Here is a 16,742-nt window from a genome sequence, read left to right as displayed (position 1 = left end):
TTACTTTCCTTTCAGCTGCTCTACTCATCTGAATCCATGTAAGGATTTAAGCCGTGATTTAGCAGAACATGAAAACATACACTTTAAGCACAAACATTGCTGCAATGACTTCAGAGGGAAACTCCTGTGAAAGTATTGAACAACTTGTGTATCAGACTGGAGACTTGCAGACATGCCTGATAGGTAGGGGACAGGGCCACAATTTCCAGCTCGTATCTTCCAACATTGTAACTCAAGTCGTAGAATCTTAATATCTAAGCAGTTAAGAACTAAAGGCAAAATCTACCCTTTTGTGAATATAATTCCTTTTGAAGTCAACGGGAACTTTTATTCATTTATGAAATCGTGATATTTTATTGGTTTACAAATAGCTTTGGAAAAAAAAAATATGGCTTTGTGGCAGGGGGACTCAAAAGCTCTGGGGAGGAAAGGCAACTACTGCTTTGCTGAAATGAATGGATTTTTTTATGTAAGAGTCCCAAACAGGCAGTGGATTAATGATTACCTCACCCAAAGAGCACAGTCTGCAGCCTGTGAGGGCTGAGGAGCAAGGATCTCTGGGAAGGACACGCAAGCCAATGCTTTGTGGGAACTTGGCTCAACTGAGGTGGATGTTCATTTTAAACTTACGTGAAACACTGTTTCTTTGGCTGAGCGGGACCCTATTTTCCTGCATTTCATAAATGAAGGAAAAGAGCTATTCTGTGCTACATCTCACATGAAACACCATACAGAAGATGTAGCCCACAAAGAATGGAGCAAAAGTGGCTTTAAGCCATCTCTGTAGATGCTCAGATTCAAGGCTGGATACAGGCCAATGAATCTCCGCGTAAATTAGAGCAGCCCTCAGGGACTGTTCTAATTTACATTAGCTTTATCCAGGCTCCCTATATCTTGTGCTGTGCTGCAACCTAGATTAAGTCTGAATTTCTGCGGCACTGAACACCCTGGAAACTCCCTTTTTGCCCAAGGTAAACTCCTTGAACGGAAATAACTACTGTACCGTACTGGGGAATTCTTCTCTATTTGGACACTCCCTTACCTGTAAATGCCTGTATTTCATCCAGCGGTATATGTGGTCATGGTGAGAACCTGGAATCAATCTATCATTTATTTTAGTTTTTAGTTTTCCTCTTTAAAGGTAATAGCCCTACCTAGACGTCAACATTTTTTACTAAGTGGTATGTGACTGTATCTCTTGGTTATAGTAACATTTTCTAAACATAATTTTTAATTGAATTTCTTAATTCTTTCCCTTGCATGATTACTTTAGGATTTAATTTTCTCAAAGAATGAAGATAGTTAAGAATAACAAGTGGGTTTTAAGTGTTCTCCCTTCTTTGGCATAAAACTGTTTCACCTCTGAAAACTATGTATGAGGCAGATAGGCAGATTCTGTACCTTACCCTGGCCGCTTCAGCAGGAGTAAAGTTGTATTCTGTACGAGAAATGATGGCAGAATTTAGCCTATTGTCCTGAAAATTTTTTATTCTCAAACTACACGGTTGGGACATATAGCACAAGATGTTACAAAAAAGTTAAAATCCTCTCTGTGTAGATATTGAGTGAAAATGATCACTCTCTGTTCAGCCTTTAGTTAAAGGAACTGGTAGCAGTGATTCATTTCTTTCTGAAGAAAACAGAATAGCTACAATGTCAGGTATAAAACAGACTGAAAGGGATAATAGAAAAGAAGGTAGAAAAGAGAGTTAACTAGTATCCATGCTTTCATTTCCACATGACAGTGAAAGCATACTGATGAAGTGTGTGGTGTACTCGGTACTTTCTGAGGACCCCAGCCTAACCACTGCAAACTCATAACCCATGAGTTATAAATGTAAAGGCCGATTAAATATTTTAATAACCGTGAAAAGGTTTTTTTATAAAAAATCATAATACAAATTTCTTAATGAGTTAAGAAGAAAATCTTTAACATTTTACTGATAATGGTCTCTTCTCATCTTAACCCTTTGTGTGCATGTTTTGCCCTGTTTTCTCCCACGCCGTAGCAGAGTGACAGTGAGCCCATGGTTTTATTTTCAAAAGCACCATCACAAGTTGGATGCCAAGATCCTATGTCTCTATTTTATGAACACTATGCGGATAAATTCCAGCTGGCATGCAGTTCTAAATACAGATACGCACAATAGCCTGTGCTTTTTTTCTAATATGGTACCTGCTAAGTACATGTAATATATATTCAGAACTGCATTAAACTATTGATCTATGATTTGAACACATATTTTCATTTTTTGTTTTGATGCTGATGCATTGTTTGGCAGCTAGAATCCCTGCAGATAAGAATATAATAACTAATAACATTTTCTTTGCTTTCTAGGGTCTTTATGGCAGAATGATGAATTCTATCTTTTCCAGAATGGTAAGCAGAAAGCTATTTCTGTTTCTGATAACAAAGAACATAAGGTAAATACGTGTAAGAAAAGATTGCTAAATTGCTTGAGAAATAACTGTACTGTACAACTTCATAATTATATGGCTTATACAACTGAAAATATTTGAATATTCAAATCCTGTAAGCTACCTAGAAAAGATTTGCAGACCATTATGCTAATAGTTCAAAGGAAAATAAGTTAGGATTTAACATCCTTGTTAGAAATGCTGCTGACCGTGGAATGCCCAACTTTTTATTTTTCTTAACAATTTATTATAATGTATAAATTCCCGTAAACATAAATACATTGTTTTATCAGTGAAAGACATAAATATCTCTCTTCTTTAGGCTGAGAAAGGGTGAGTTGCGTATCATGCGTTACTATTTGAATTGTATAAAATTGATCTGTATTTATGTTTCACTAGGGCTTTGCTGTATCTGTGAATTTAAAAATATGTAGTTTCCGAAGGTAGACATCACTTCTGCATGCTATCATGTTGTTTAAAAAAGATGGTTTCATTTTTCGTTCCTTTTTTTATGGCTGAAAAAGGCAATATTTATTCTGCCCCTTGATCATAACATCTTTACAATCAAATAAAAAGAAAAATTCATCATACTGTATGTGTAAAGGTCATCCTAAAATAACACTTCTGAGCAAACTATCCTGAATCCTATGAGTACGTTGCTAAGCAGAAATGTTTTCCAACAGGTCTTGGGCATTCACTTTACAAAAAATTCTTTCCCACTACATAAAAATGTAGCCTGAAATCAACATAAAACCATCATGAAGTGAAACTACTGTTAAAGTGGAAAGAAATATTACTTGAAAAATGTCCCATCGGAGCACAAATCCTGACTTGAAATGTGACTGCTTCTTAGTGTTACACTTGAAAGATCTTCCATCTAATCCCAAAAGGAAATCAAGACCCTTTAAAAAAGGACATTATTCACAAACTTTAATGCATGAGAGCTTAAAACAATGATAGATTTAAAATACGTGGGACTGATTTTTTGTTGTCTTTGATAGCAACAGTATCAAAGTTGCCAGTGTTCAAGAAAACCAATAGCAAAACACAAGTTTTATGATGAACTTTAAGAATGATGACTTGATTTCTGATGAACATGGAAGGTTAGTGGTTCTTTGAAACTTTTTTCTAGGAAAGTAAAACCTGCAGGTGAAGCTGTTTTGAAACACTTGGTCTTGACCTGTAGCTCTAGTCCTCTGATAATAACAATGAGGGCTGCTTTGGCAAAGTCTGTAATGTATTTTTGCCTGCCTGCTAACAGGGGGTATTTCAGAACTACCAGGGTTGAGGATCCTTTAAGGGCGTATCTATGATTAAAGAGAGGGAAAAGTCATGTTGAACTAAGCGGGGGGAAAAAAAGTTAAAAAAAAGGAAGAAAAAAGAATAGTCCAAACAGGCATGAGAACTACATGTAACCTCCTTCATCCACAAACGTAAAAATGTTCAAGAAGAACTCAAGAGTCATTTTTAATCAAAAAGATTAACTGTGTGACAGTTAAGTATGTTTGGGATTAAACCATCAAAGGGCCTGTCTCCTTTGTGTATATTTGCCTATTCGCAGTAGGTACTTGGCACAAGGGGCTGTGTAGGTTGCAGCCACAGACAGACACTTGCACTGCATACACCCTTTTCTGCTATGTTCATTAGGCAATAACATTGTCAAAGGTAAGTGTTTACCAGCAGCTTTAGTCTACTTAAAACCATTTTGGCCTGAGGCTGATCTTGTGAAGAAGGCTTGGGGGAAGGGCAGAAGAGAAACACAACATTTCATTTTTCATGAAAACAAATATATTCAGCCAGTATCCTGATTTGAGGTAATTCATAACTCTAGATTTGCATGTTAAGTGAAATCATAATTATTTTTATTTTGAGGCCAACTGTGTGATTTACACTATAAGCAAAGAAGATAGGACAAAGGCTTGGACCTTAAGGGTTACTACAACAAAGACAGTAATAGATTATTTTTGGGAGAATTAATTTTTGTATGTATAACCATGTACACCTCAATGACTTTTCCCTGACGTGCTCAGGAATAAAGGGTTACACTGATGATTATGGATTTCCTTTATGTAAATATTAATTCAAATATAAATATATTTTCAAGTTGGGTGTTTTTTGTTTAAGGAATGGGAAACTGAGCTTCCTCATACTACTCCCTTTCAATAGTGCAAGGCTTTTTTTAATCCTAAAACCAAGATAAAGATCACAGAAGAAAATAAATTGTTGAATATAATTATTATCACTTTAAAAAATACACTTTCCTTCTCATTTCTAACTCTAGCTGCGCTTAATGAATAAAGATTAAATGCACATTACTATGAACGGTCACAACATCTAGATTTTAATCTAAAAATGGATTTTTTTTTCTGTATATGTTAGTAAATGCTCTGTTACCTCAAATTATTCCTAAATACGTAATATTTAGTGGTAGCATTTCATTAAATATATAGCCATTTTGTCATGAATTTTTAATTCAACGACTGTTTTTAATATATGGAAAATAATGTTTTAGATAAACCGAGGACATAAAAGACCCACTAACATACATGGAAGACCATCGCAGCTAAAAAGCTGAAGAATACAAAAAAAATAGTTCTCACTTTCCTCTCAATTAAAACTCTGTGCAATTATTCTTTTAGATCATAGATCTCTTTTGGGATTCTGGTTGCACAGAATGTTTTGGTTCATTTCACGGGAATAATATTCATCTTAATTAGCAAAAACAATTGATGGGCTTTTCTCCTTTTTACAAGAGGGTGTTCACTCGGTGTACTGATTACGAGCACTAGATTATCCTGATAAATGAAAAGTTCTTGTCTTTCTGAACAGCAGCTGAATATGTTATCTGTCTTCAGCCTTGTAGCTTCTTTGTTAGACATCACCTTGTTGAGACAGAATGACTTACTTGGTAAGTGGTTGACCCGATTTTTTGTCTGGCACCCTAACATTGCTGGGCATTATGCCAAGCGGGATTCTGTAGCTATTTATGACTGCATTCAAGGTTCAACTATGCAAATCACAACTATTAGCCAAAAAAGCGTAGCAGATTTGTTTTTTAAATATTTCCGTAGCTCACAAGGTCAGAGCATTTGTTTTCACAATTTAAAAATATAGTTTTGTAAGTAATGATCAGCAATGTTTAAAGAGATTGTCACCTTTTAACATTTTATTTAGACTGAATCAGACAGAACATAAACATTTTTCCTCATGTGCTACAATATAATTGTATGGCACACAGGAAGAAGAGACACAAGCTGAAGTGAAAAAATGTGTATCGTTTTATCTGTTTGTGAACAGCTTAGCTGCGCCATACAGAATTACAATAAAATAAAAGGAAGGCGAACTATGACAAAAAAAAATCTTTGGAGAGTGTAATCTTCCCCCTGAAGGCTGCCCGGATGGAGCTGGCTGCAGGGAGCCGCAGAGAAGGGCGAGCCCCGACTGCTTGCCCTGCCCGCAGCCGGGGCAGCTCCACGTTGCCTGCGCAGCTTCTGCTCCTAGTTGGTGTGAAATCAGACCTGAATCCCAACCGAATCCCTAGCCAGTATGTATTCACAAATATTTATGCCTGTGTTATTTCCCAGACCTAAATCCATCCAGCATCTCTTCGATAGATTGTAGTTGCAGGCAGATATAAGGTGCAGTGGCCCTGTAGACCTGTTCTTGCACCACACGCTGAAACTGTGGTGGTCATCTGCTAGGCTTCAGCTTGGGAGATTTCTGCTGGGTTCGGTGCTGGTTCTTCACCCCCTGCCCCATTCCCATGACATTTGAGCAACACCGAGACTGAAAAGTAAATCTTGTGCAACTTCAGAAGGAGGTAGTGCTACGGAAGCTCTTTGGGTTGGGTTTGCCATTTGCTCTGTGTGTCGTCCAGTATCAGCCTGGATTTGAATCCTTTGCTAATCACATGCATAGGCTGTCCTGGTCGCGATCATCCTGCCAAGTAGCTGTTGGTTTGTCTCAGTTCTTTCAAGTAACAGCAAAAACATACTTACAAAACTAGCAACGGTATATGTTATTTAGTAGGAACTGTGTCTACAGAAAACTGAAATGTGATTTAAAGACTTACAAAATGATAATTATAAGCCGAATTTGAAAAGAGGTTGTGTGCACAAAGTGTTGCAAGACAGATTTTAAAATTACTTATATCTCTACCATATCCTAATTTCCTGGCAAACATAACAAAAATATTAATAAACTTTACACATGTATCAACAAGCTTATCTGTAAAAGATAAACAAAAAATAATAATTCTGTTAACACTTACAGATTCTTCGACATAAATAGGCTACAGATAATATGTAATATGTAATACAGAATATAGAGAGATGGGTATAATGATAATACATTGCAGACTATATATAGTATACAATATAGTAAATTGAGTCATTTCTTCTTAGAGAAAAGGGAAATAGATGTAAATATGAACAGTGCACAGTCTGTTTTCTAATACAGATTTGGGCATACTTTGGATTAGGTCCAAACTTCGTGACAGAATCTGAGGTGGGAGCACGTGTTCCTTCACCGGGTGAGCATCCTTCACATAACACCAAGGGTGGATAAAGGCTGCTTAATTTATTGATTGTAATAGGAAACAATTAACAAGGCTGAACCTCTGGTTCAGAGTATTTCTTTGCCTGAAGTCAAGGGCTAACTTTAAAAAAATAAAATAAAACAGTTAGCTGTTTTACGTTTGCCTTGTCAGTTAAGAGTTTTCTTTATAGTTGTAAGGCAAAAAGCATTTTTTTAAGATTGTATTGACTATGGAAAATAATCTGAGTGTGAGCTAGCAGTGGCTGAGGGTGGTTTTCATTTGTGAGGTACTTTTTATTCATCACCTGAGTTTTGTGGGTTGTAGTAAAATAATGTGTTTCAGCAGAAGTGAAAGAATTATGGGAGAAGTGATGTGAATGAGTGCAGAATAAAGCAAATGAAGACAAACTAATTGGTCAAAATCTGATTTCTCTGTTTTAGTTACCATCCACTCAGAGCAGAAGAAGGACTCATTGATCTTAATAGAGTTTCTTTCCTTACTTGTGAACTGGGGGGCTGAGACAGTAGGGCTTCCCTGAATCATCTGTAACAGTATTTCTGAACGAGGTGTGAAAGAGGCTTCCAACAAGATAGGGAAATATATTAAAGTGGGACGAAAAATAAAGGTTGAATTGGGAATATGGAGATTTTCCATCGAATTCATAGGGTTTGTACAAAGAAGTAGAGTTTGAGCCTTATTAATACAATACAAAGCCTAGGAATTTATTCGTGGTTAAATTTCTGTGCTTTAGCCAATCCTTTTTTAAAGACTCCCTTCTCTAAAGAAAGGCGCAGAGCACTGTGTTACGGTAAACACTAGCAACTCTGTCCACAGTCAAATCTAAATAATACTTAAGAAACTAAATCCAAAACATTAGCAATAAAAATACTTAGCATGTGTTTCTTTCCTGGGAGCCTCCATGGAAATTGAATTCCACTGAGCTGCACTTCCACAGAACAGAATTCAATTAAGAAAAAAATCCGCCTGGATTCCATGCTGTGAAAAGCCCTTGCAAATTTATTTTAGGGACTTCGGGTGTGGAGCCTGGACATAGTTTTATTTTATTTTTTAATGGAATCAGTCTTAATGTCTAAGGTTATTCTTTACTTGCCTCTGCTGCACAGTTTTCACATATAAGCCAACTGAGGACAACTTGTTATTAAAGAAGTCGGCAGGTGTCCTGTGCTCTGAAACATATTAAATAAAGAACTCAACAGGATCATGTTGACTGTAAGCTCCACAAAGAAATTAAATAATGAAGACAGAAGCTCTTCAACAAAGACCAGTTCTGCATAAGTAAAAAATGTCTTATCAGAAGGTGGAAAGTTCTCCTACAGATTTTCACTAGAATCTCTATTTTGGTATTTTCTGAAAACAGGCAGTCTATGGATTTTAGACACACAAACTTTCTGACCTGAGTCTTATGCGATACAGAGTGATCAGAACGGCAGGGACTGTATAGTCAAAATCTGCCCTTCTCTGCACAGCTACATTGCTCAACAAAAGAGCCATTGCAAAATGGCCTTGTTATCACTCTGAAGTTTGTTGAATTGTCTTACCCATGTCAATATAAATATGAAATAGCTCCGGGAAATACAAATAGAGTAGAAAAGGGTCCATTGTATTTTTAGTTAATATTTTTCTAATGTATGAAGCCTTCCAGCCACGGAAACATTTAAAATCCAGTCCCCTTTGAGATTTAAATGTATTTTGGGATAAGGTAATTTTAAATCACATTAGGAAGGTTCAAAACCAATATAAATACAGTTTCGAACTTCCTAGTTATTCTGAGTTGCTAAGTAATTGCACCAGACAAATGTTTTTAGAGTGGGCTTTAATATAAGGAATCACAAAATGTATTGGTTTTTCATTTATTAAAACATGTTGTCATGCAGTAATTGTTTGAAGAAAATTGACAATTAAGAAAACTAACTAAGTCTCTTTTTGAAGAAAAATTAAACTTGATTTAATTCTCTTTGGAAAAAAAAAAGTTGACTTCAATAGAAGTAGGTCTGGGCAACTCAGAGTCGATTGTAAAATAAATTAGGCTAAGTGCATCCAGACTCACCAAGCATCTTTCAGAAACAGAGTGCTCATAATCAACCAAAGTCTTCCGACAGTTTAATATGACTTTAAAATAACTAATATGAAAAAATATTACAAAACCTTTGTTGACCAGGTGTTTTTCCTTTTTACCAATACAATATATTCCTATAATGGCCATCCCATGCTCTGCCATTAAAATGTGAACTTTCCTTTCAGGTGCTTTGCCTCAGACATATGGAATTCTCATCTGCAGTTTTTACCTCCCCTCTCCAAGTTAATCACACAGGGCTCCTTGAACGACAGTTTGCTGCAAACACAATTCCATGCTCTGGGACTCAGTGAGTTAGTATGAATTTACTAGAACAATTAGAAACTCCTTCTCCAAAACTCACCATCAGTTTTAACATGAGACGTAAGATGTCACGTTTCCCTGTATCTGTGATTTCTAATTTAATATTGTTGATGACATTTAACAGGCATAAGTGTTTGTAGGACTGGGGTTAAGGTCTTGATTCAGCAAAAGTTTGCTCACCTAAACCTGTGCGTTTGCAGAAGTGGGGCCTCAGCTAATGTTAAGTCACAGGTGAAAAGGTAAGTATGAGGTTCTGGTGCCCTGATGCCATTCATTCCTACCAATAATGTATTCCATATCCATATTCATTTTTTCAAGAAGGAAACAAACAATTCTTTAACATTAATTCTTCCCTAAACATAACTTAAACTTGAATTAGTTACTATGTTTGCCAACCTCTTGTTGTCAGCCTAATGCCTATTATGTGTTTTATAGAAATATTTCCCAGAAAGTTCAGATGAAACCACAGAACTATTCCAGTTATATGCACTTCAGCCTCAGTGTAGGATGGAAAATTTTTCTCCTAACATTTTTTTCATTCCAGTTGCTGTTGCAAAAATCCATAGTTATCCTCATCCTTTCTTAAAATGAAATAAGGGCCCATCGGTCTGCCTGGGCCAAAAATTCTACCGGTGCTGCATTATGCCAATCCATGGCCAAAGGCAAAAATACTTGTAACGGACCATATGCTAGAGCTATCAGGGGCTGCACTGGTAAAACTGCAAGCTGACTTTGGAGCAACATACAGGCTGAGAGCTATGCTTGTGGTTTAGTCTATACGACCGTCTAACACTGTAATCCCAAATCACAGAACGTGGTAGGAGTGCGGGAGCTTACCCTTGGAGCTCTCTTGAGTGAAGCACAAATGGCAGTCTCTAAGTGCACTGGAAGAGTGAGTGACCAAATAAACTGAATGCATTCAATCACTTTTAAGACATCTCATCTGTGTGTAGCATTTTGATCCTCTGCTTGAGTAAATGTATGATTAAATTTTTATTAAAAGGTAATGCTCCTGTTTTAATGATAGTTAATTATATATAATTAAAATGAAGGGATTAATAATATTAAACATTTCATCAGAGGTAAAGATAAATATAAATACATATATTGTAGTATGATTAAGTATGAATATATAATATTGAGCATATATTATCTTTAATGCATTATGTAAAATAGTAAATGAATAACATAATATATGAAATAATATTATATTCTGGGTACTGTGTAAATTAAAGGCCTGGTTCAGAACTTCTACGTTCATAAAATCTATTTGATTTTGGGAGGGGAAACACGCAAAGAACAGTTGAGGTAGCCTTAAAAATTACTATAAAAAGTCCCGATGAATACACTTTATTGCCATGTCACCTTTCCGTGTGAAAAGTGAATTACAGTGCTAACTGATGTACATTTTGGCCACAAAAGAAATCCTTTTTAGAGTCATAGATTAGAATTTGGAAATACCTCATTTCTAGCTAACGTTGAATCCATACATCTTTATAGGCCTAACTTCTGATTTTCAAAATCTTTGAATCAGGCATAAATATTCATACACAAGGTATTCCTCTCGCATGCCACTTAGATATATCTGATATATCTAATCTCATTTTGCCTCTTTTTTTAAAAAAAAATCAGTATTTAGTGAAGCAACAACACAAATGGATGTCATCCATAGATACATCATGTTTTAAACTGCAACACTCATTCCATTAGATACAAAAAATCTGTATCTCCAGATGTAAATTGCTATGAATCCACTGAACCTTTGTCCTATAAAAATTTTGTGCATTAACATAGTTTAATAAGATGAGAAATGTGTTAGCTTTTAAAATAAATCTTTAAATTGTGTAGTTTTACATCAGAGAGATGTTTTGGTCTCTGCAAACTATAAGGAGCTAGTATTTTTCTAACAAGACCTTAAGACCCTCGGAAGAATTTTAAGGATTTTTATGAACCTCTGTATGCATTCTTTAGCTAGATTTTGGCATTGTTTCAGTGTAACTCCAGTACAACTCAATCAGTTTATTTTATAATTAAAAACAAGGAAATAGTAACAAAAATACATAATATATGGTACTCGTGTTTATAATAGAAACATCCATAAAGAAAGAAACATGTTCTAACTCTTCTCATTACCCCAAAGGGAATTGCATCTTTAATCACACAAAGCACAACGGCTTTCTAATTTTGTTTAAAGTGTTTCAGTACTTACAAAAACCAGATCAGGTTATTGTAAATCTAGAGCAAATTAGAATCATTGGCCTCTGCTCAGCTGTATTCAAGAATACTATGTAAATCATAAATTTAATGGCATACTAAGACACACATCTGTTTCTATTTTGTAGAAGTTAATAATCTAACTTCAGAGTATTTAAACATTACTTTCATTAACTGGAAAATTGTGAAAAATAGAGACTGCTATAAGTCACAATGTGTTGCCGCATTATGCTAAGTGAAATATAAAAAATGCAAGTCTATACAGTAAAGCAGAATTTTCTGAGAGATATGTGCCATTGTCTGTTTCATGACCTTGCAGCTCCTCTGTTTACTAGGGAAAACATCACTTATACAAACAGAGCTGCCTTGCTAAGTAGAATCTGCACCTGCACGTAGTAGATTTCAATTTATATTTTTAGTAGCAAATGTCTTTCACAACAAGGAATAGATGACACCGTAATTCCCTAAACCTATATAGATAATGACCTAATGACTTTTCTCACAGTTAGCGTGCTATAATCCAAGTAAATAATCTGCAGATCAATATGCATATTGCAACTGATTTTAAAGATATTTTTGTCACAATTTATATATTTTGCAAAGAAACAATTGTGTGTGATTCGTTGGAGAAATACATCACTGTTTTCAAATTTTGGTTGGTTTCCCCAAAGGAAACAAATATGTTACCATATATGTACTATCCTTTTTGAAAATGTCATTGAATTCAGTTGCAAGGCAGAATAGAGCTGGTCTGCCAACTTTAGCACTGTAATAAAAGATCTAATTTGTAAGGTTTACTATGATAATGGATTGTGAGGTGATAAATTTTGACAAGTAAACTCCTTGGAAACTCAAAACTGGGTTGCACTAAGTGGCAAAGTTAAAATGTGCAGAATATTAACTTAAATCTTTATACATTCAAATTACAATGTCAAAAGCATAATTTCTTAGAGAATTTTTTCTCTTCAAATAATCTGTTTATTAAAAGACATCTAATCTCTGGGAAGTCAGATGTCACTTATGTGCTGTTTTGCTTGTGCTAAAATTACCTGCGGTAGTAGATACTTTGCATTAAAGCTTAAAGCTTAGGGTGCATAAAGCTGAATGGGATTTATGTAAATAACTGTATGAATATGTATCTCACCTTTTACCAGTGCTAATTTCAATGAGCTGTATTTGAGAGGGAATTATATTAATGTATACAACTGATAGGGAATTTGCACATTAATTTTACTATCAACAAAAATTCTAAAGAAAGCAAATTAAACCAATGCAGCCATAGAGAGAGGCGACAGGAAGAGAAAACGGAAAGGCAAAACTGGGCACCTAAATGGTACCATGCAAATTTGTGGTTTGTTCTTCAGTAAGATTCAGTGGGTTCATGTGCAGGAAATTCTTCCATTCCTCTGTAAATGCACACGCAGTTCTCGCTTTGCTTTCCAAGCATGCAATAAAAGCTTAAGTGTGTTGTCTTAACGATATATTAAATGTCGTACTATGATTTGCCAGATATAACGTGAAAAGATCCTATTTTGGTGCTGATTATTCAACAAACAGCAGCCAGTGCTCATAGTGAGGTGGGGAATAGCTTCTTAATTAATTATTGAATATATTTTAATATTTATAATTAGCAGTAGTACTAAGCAGTCAATCGATGTTCCTCACAACAGGAGCATGGTAGTAACATCATTCTTTGACTGCAGTGTTTTTAGAAAGGCGTAACCATACCTTCAATCAGATTCAAATACTATTTGTCAAAAACATCGAGGTCTGTCAGAAGTAAATTATCATTTAATTAAAGAAAAAAAGGTGGAATATCTTTGATCCCTATACTTTAGTGATATTAATTCCCATGTGCTGCAGGTGTTTGTAATGTATAACAAATCATTACTGAAACAGAGGCTTTTATAGGCAGTTTCGGTGAAGGAAAATGACTGCTCTTACAGCTGCCAGAGTTACACCTGGCGATGTAACACAAGCATGACAAAATGCAAACTTGAAGATGTAAGCCTGGAAACAAATCTGGGTCTCCCTCTCCATGCTCTGCCCGTGCCAGCCGAGATGGATTGCAAAGCAGCGCTGATGTACAAAGTTGATGGGAAGGGGGGAGAGACTGAATTTGCTGCTCTTTCTAGGCTCTCTGACCAGTGATCCATGATGCATCTCTGGTATCTGCTCCAGAGGGAGCCAATCACATAACTGTCAGCATTTCAATGGCAATCAGTACCAAGAGGAAAAAATATATTCTTATAAAAAAATATAAGGGACCGAGTCCTTGGTTTAAACCGCAAAACAAAATCAAAGCAAGTATAACCAATCAACTGAGGTTATGAGCGCTTCCAGAGTGGCATGGGAAACTGAGAAGCAGAACCAGATGAACTGTACGTAAAGCACGACTTATACATTGTCTTGATTAAAGCCACCAATTGAAAATTCTAAATTAAAAAAGAAAACAACAATCCCCCCTACTTGTTCTTACAGAATAACACCTGGTGGCACACTGGGAAAAGAGTAAGTGTGAACTGAAATATGCAAGTTTGGAAGCAAATATGGCTTTCATGCCCTGCCTTTCGATAAGGGAATTTGAAAATTGCAATCACGAGGTGAGGAAGTCCCAGTGGGAGGGTCTTTTCTTTTCATGATTGATCGTGAACACCCTGTGCTTTCCTCTTCATAACCTATTACCATATCTCTGAACTTGATTATTGTGACTATGGACCAGATTTTCATATAGGCATCATGTAGAATTCCAACAACTAGACTCGTAAAGAGAAACGTGGAAGGAATTTAAGCCCTTAAGTTTAAAAACCCCGCTGCTTCGATGCTGCCTACCTGGGGAAGATGCCTCTGTTTAATAGGCACTTCCATTTTTTATATTAAATTTTCCTACAGCTCTAATGCTTATCATGCCCGATATTGCTTCAGTCAAGATAAACCAGACTAAGGAGCTCGGCGCCTACACCATTGCTAAGGCTGTCTGTAAAACAAAGCTGCACGGTTAAGGGTGACCACCATACTCCAAGAGCACCTGACACCCACCAGCACAGTTAGCCTGTCACTAAACCCAGTGCTAATCACTTTCTTTCAAAGGTGTAGCTTTAGTCTACAATCGGCAATTGGAGACTTGTGCGAAGTGTGCGAAACAGGATCAGTTCTCTCCTCTGCCTGAAGGGATTCGAATGCATCTCTCTCCCCAGCTGAAGCGTTCTCTAACCCACAGCCTGATTGGAGATGGAGATATTCTCCACTTCTCCTGTTAAAGTCATGCACCAGGCAGAAAATGATTCGGGATTCACTGGGCTAGAAAGAGAGAGCGCTAGAGGGAACATGACCCTGTAGCTTGATGATTTGGGCAGTCAATTTGAATGGGGAGGCCAGAGTCCTCGTCGGGGGTCCAAGAATTTGATGTATTTTATCCCACAACTTCTCAAGAAAGTCAGTTTAACCTTACCCCCAACGTAGGCATCTAAATCTTTATGGGTTTGTAGAGCTGTGCAGATGAAGATTAATATCTCATCAAATCTTGGCCTGTGCCATCAAGGACATGTATTTTAATAGTGTCAAGGAGGACTATATTAGGTGCTTAAGTAAGAAGAGAAAAGCCTTCCGGCACTCATATTTGCAAATACAATGGTTTGCCTTTGAATTCTCCATTCTTTGTTCCTCTTTTTTTGCATCACCTTTCATTTTGTGACACACAAGCAACAGAGGAGCGCCCAGCGACTTAGGTAATACTGTAGTTAAAAGCACTCTGTAATGAATGTAAGTTCTAAATCTGCAATTGGAGTTTGATAAAGCAAACCGTAAGAGGTATAGGGGTTTAGCATAGACACCCAGTCCTTCTCCCATTCACTTTCAAATCTTCCCATTCTCTTACATCAAGGAGGGTAACAAGAGGTAAGGAGAGGTGGTGAGAACAGGCTGTGACCTCCACACATGCCAGTCGGAGATGTGGGGTACTTCTCTGGCTGCGAATTACCGAGTGAAAGAGATGCAGAGGTTTAGCAAAGTCATAGCAAATTGTATAATATAGATGTGTAAGGCAGAGGAGGAGAAGGAGCTCCCTACCTGCCAGGCAAAATTACATTTATTTTAAATAGAAAAATCTACTTAATTTCATATTATTCTCTTGGGCCTTGCTTCTTTCCTTAAAACACATTATTTGCTGCCCAAATGCAGAAGTAATGCCTATGCAGATATAGCAGTTGGAGAAAAGGGAACCTAGAAATGTGCAAAACTATTTGGAGAATTGGGATCTCATGACATATCTCTTTCCCCGAAAGCTCAGCACTGCAGTTCCTTTCCTGGTGTGATCGTTTCAGCTTCTGTGCTGAGCTTTTCGTATGAAAACAGGGAATTGTACTCATCTCTTTTTAAACGTATTCTGCTACGTGACTCCTAACAGCTCAATCCTGAAAACTCTTCGGCCTTTATAGATGCCTGCAGCATTAAACTGTAAACTTTTCTCCACCAACATAAATACCCAAAATCCAAAGTAAGGAATGTACCTCTTCCATAACACTGAGCTCTGTCGCTCCTCCAGATTTACTTTTCAGAGAGCGGAGAGGCAACTGCAATGTCTTAGCATGAACATAAAAAACTGCATCTAAATTCACTGGTAAAAAATCATATTGATCTCTTATAATTTATTAATGCGATACAAAAATTTGGTTTCAGAATACCTAGTTAATATGGCACGGACATGCTTTTGTTTCATAGCTGCATTTTCTCTGAACAAGGTTGTTTCTAATATTACTTAATTAAACAAAATTAAATTAATTTCTGTCTAAGAAACAAGAAACAACAGCTTTGTTGAATAAAATGATCTTCATTTTCTTGAAGCTATTTAAATTAAAAACATGAGTTTCTACAGTTGGAAAAAAACCCATCCATGGTTAAAATGTTTGAAGCCCATCAATCTCTTTAACCACACAGCTAATGTGTTCCTTCTGTTTTCTTTGAATGAAATCACCATGAGTGGTTAGATGTTGATTTAACATAAAGCAAATGGAAATGGGTGTTTCCTTAGTCATGTGTAGAATTTATTTTTAAAAACAATTAGCAAGTGTTATGAGTAAGTCAATGATTTTGTCATTTCTTAAATAATGATATAGATTATGAGTCATTAAAATTGATTACTGAAGTAAACTATGTAAAATGCAAATTCATATTACA

The 16,742-nt window shown here is 36.2% G+C and overlaps 1 protein-coding gene across 1 annotated transcript in view; it reads left to right on the top strand.

Moving 5' to 3' along the window:
- The first annotated feature begins 2,361 nt into the window (after window positions 1-2,361).
- ADGRL2 (adhesion G protein-coupled receptor L2) overlaps window positions 2,362-16,742 on the top strand; it is a 181,246-nt gene continuing 166,865 nt past the window's right edge. Inside the window, exon 1 of the mRNA XM_054213318.1 lies at window positions 2,362-2,380. The gene's annotated coding sequence lies outside the window, so the exon portion shown is untranslated. The remainder of the gene's footprint in view (window positions 2,381-16,742) is intronic.

This window comes from Rissa tridactyla, chromosome 8 (genome assembly GCF_028500815.1).
Source record: "Rissa tridactyla isolate bRisTri1 chromosome 8, bRisTri1.patW.cur.20221130, whole genome shotgun sequence".
NCBI classification, from domain to species: domain Eukaryota; kingdom Metazoa; phylum Chordata; class Aves; order Charadriiformes; family Laridae; genus Rissa; species Rissa tridactyla.
The sequence above is the reverse complement of the archived record's forward strand: the minus strand, read 5'-3'. Positions and strand labels throughout refer to the sequence as shown.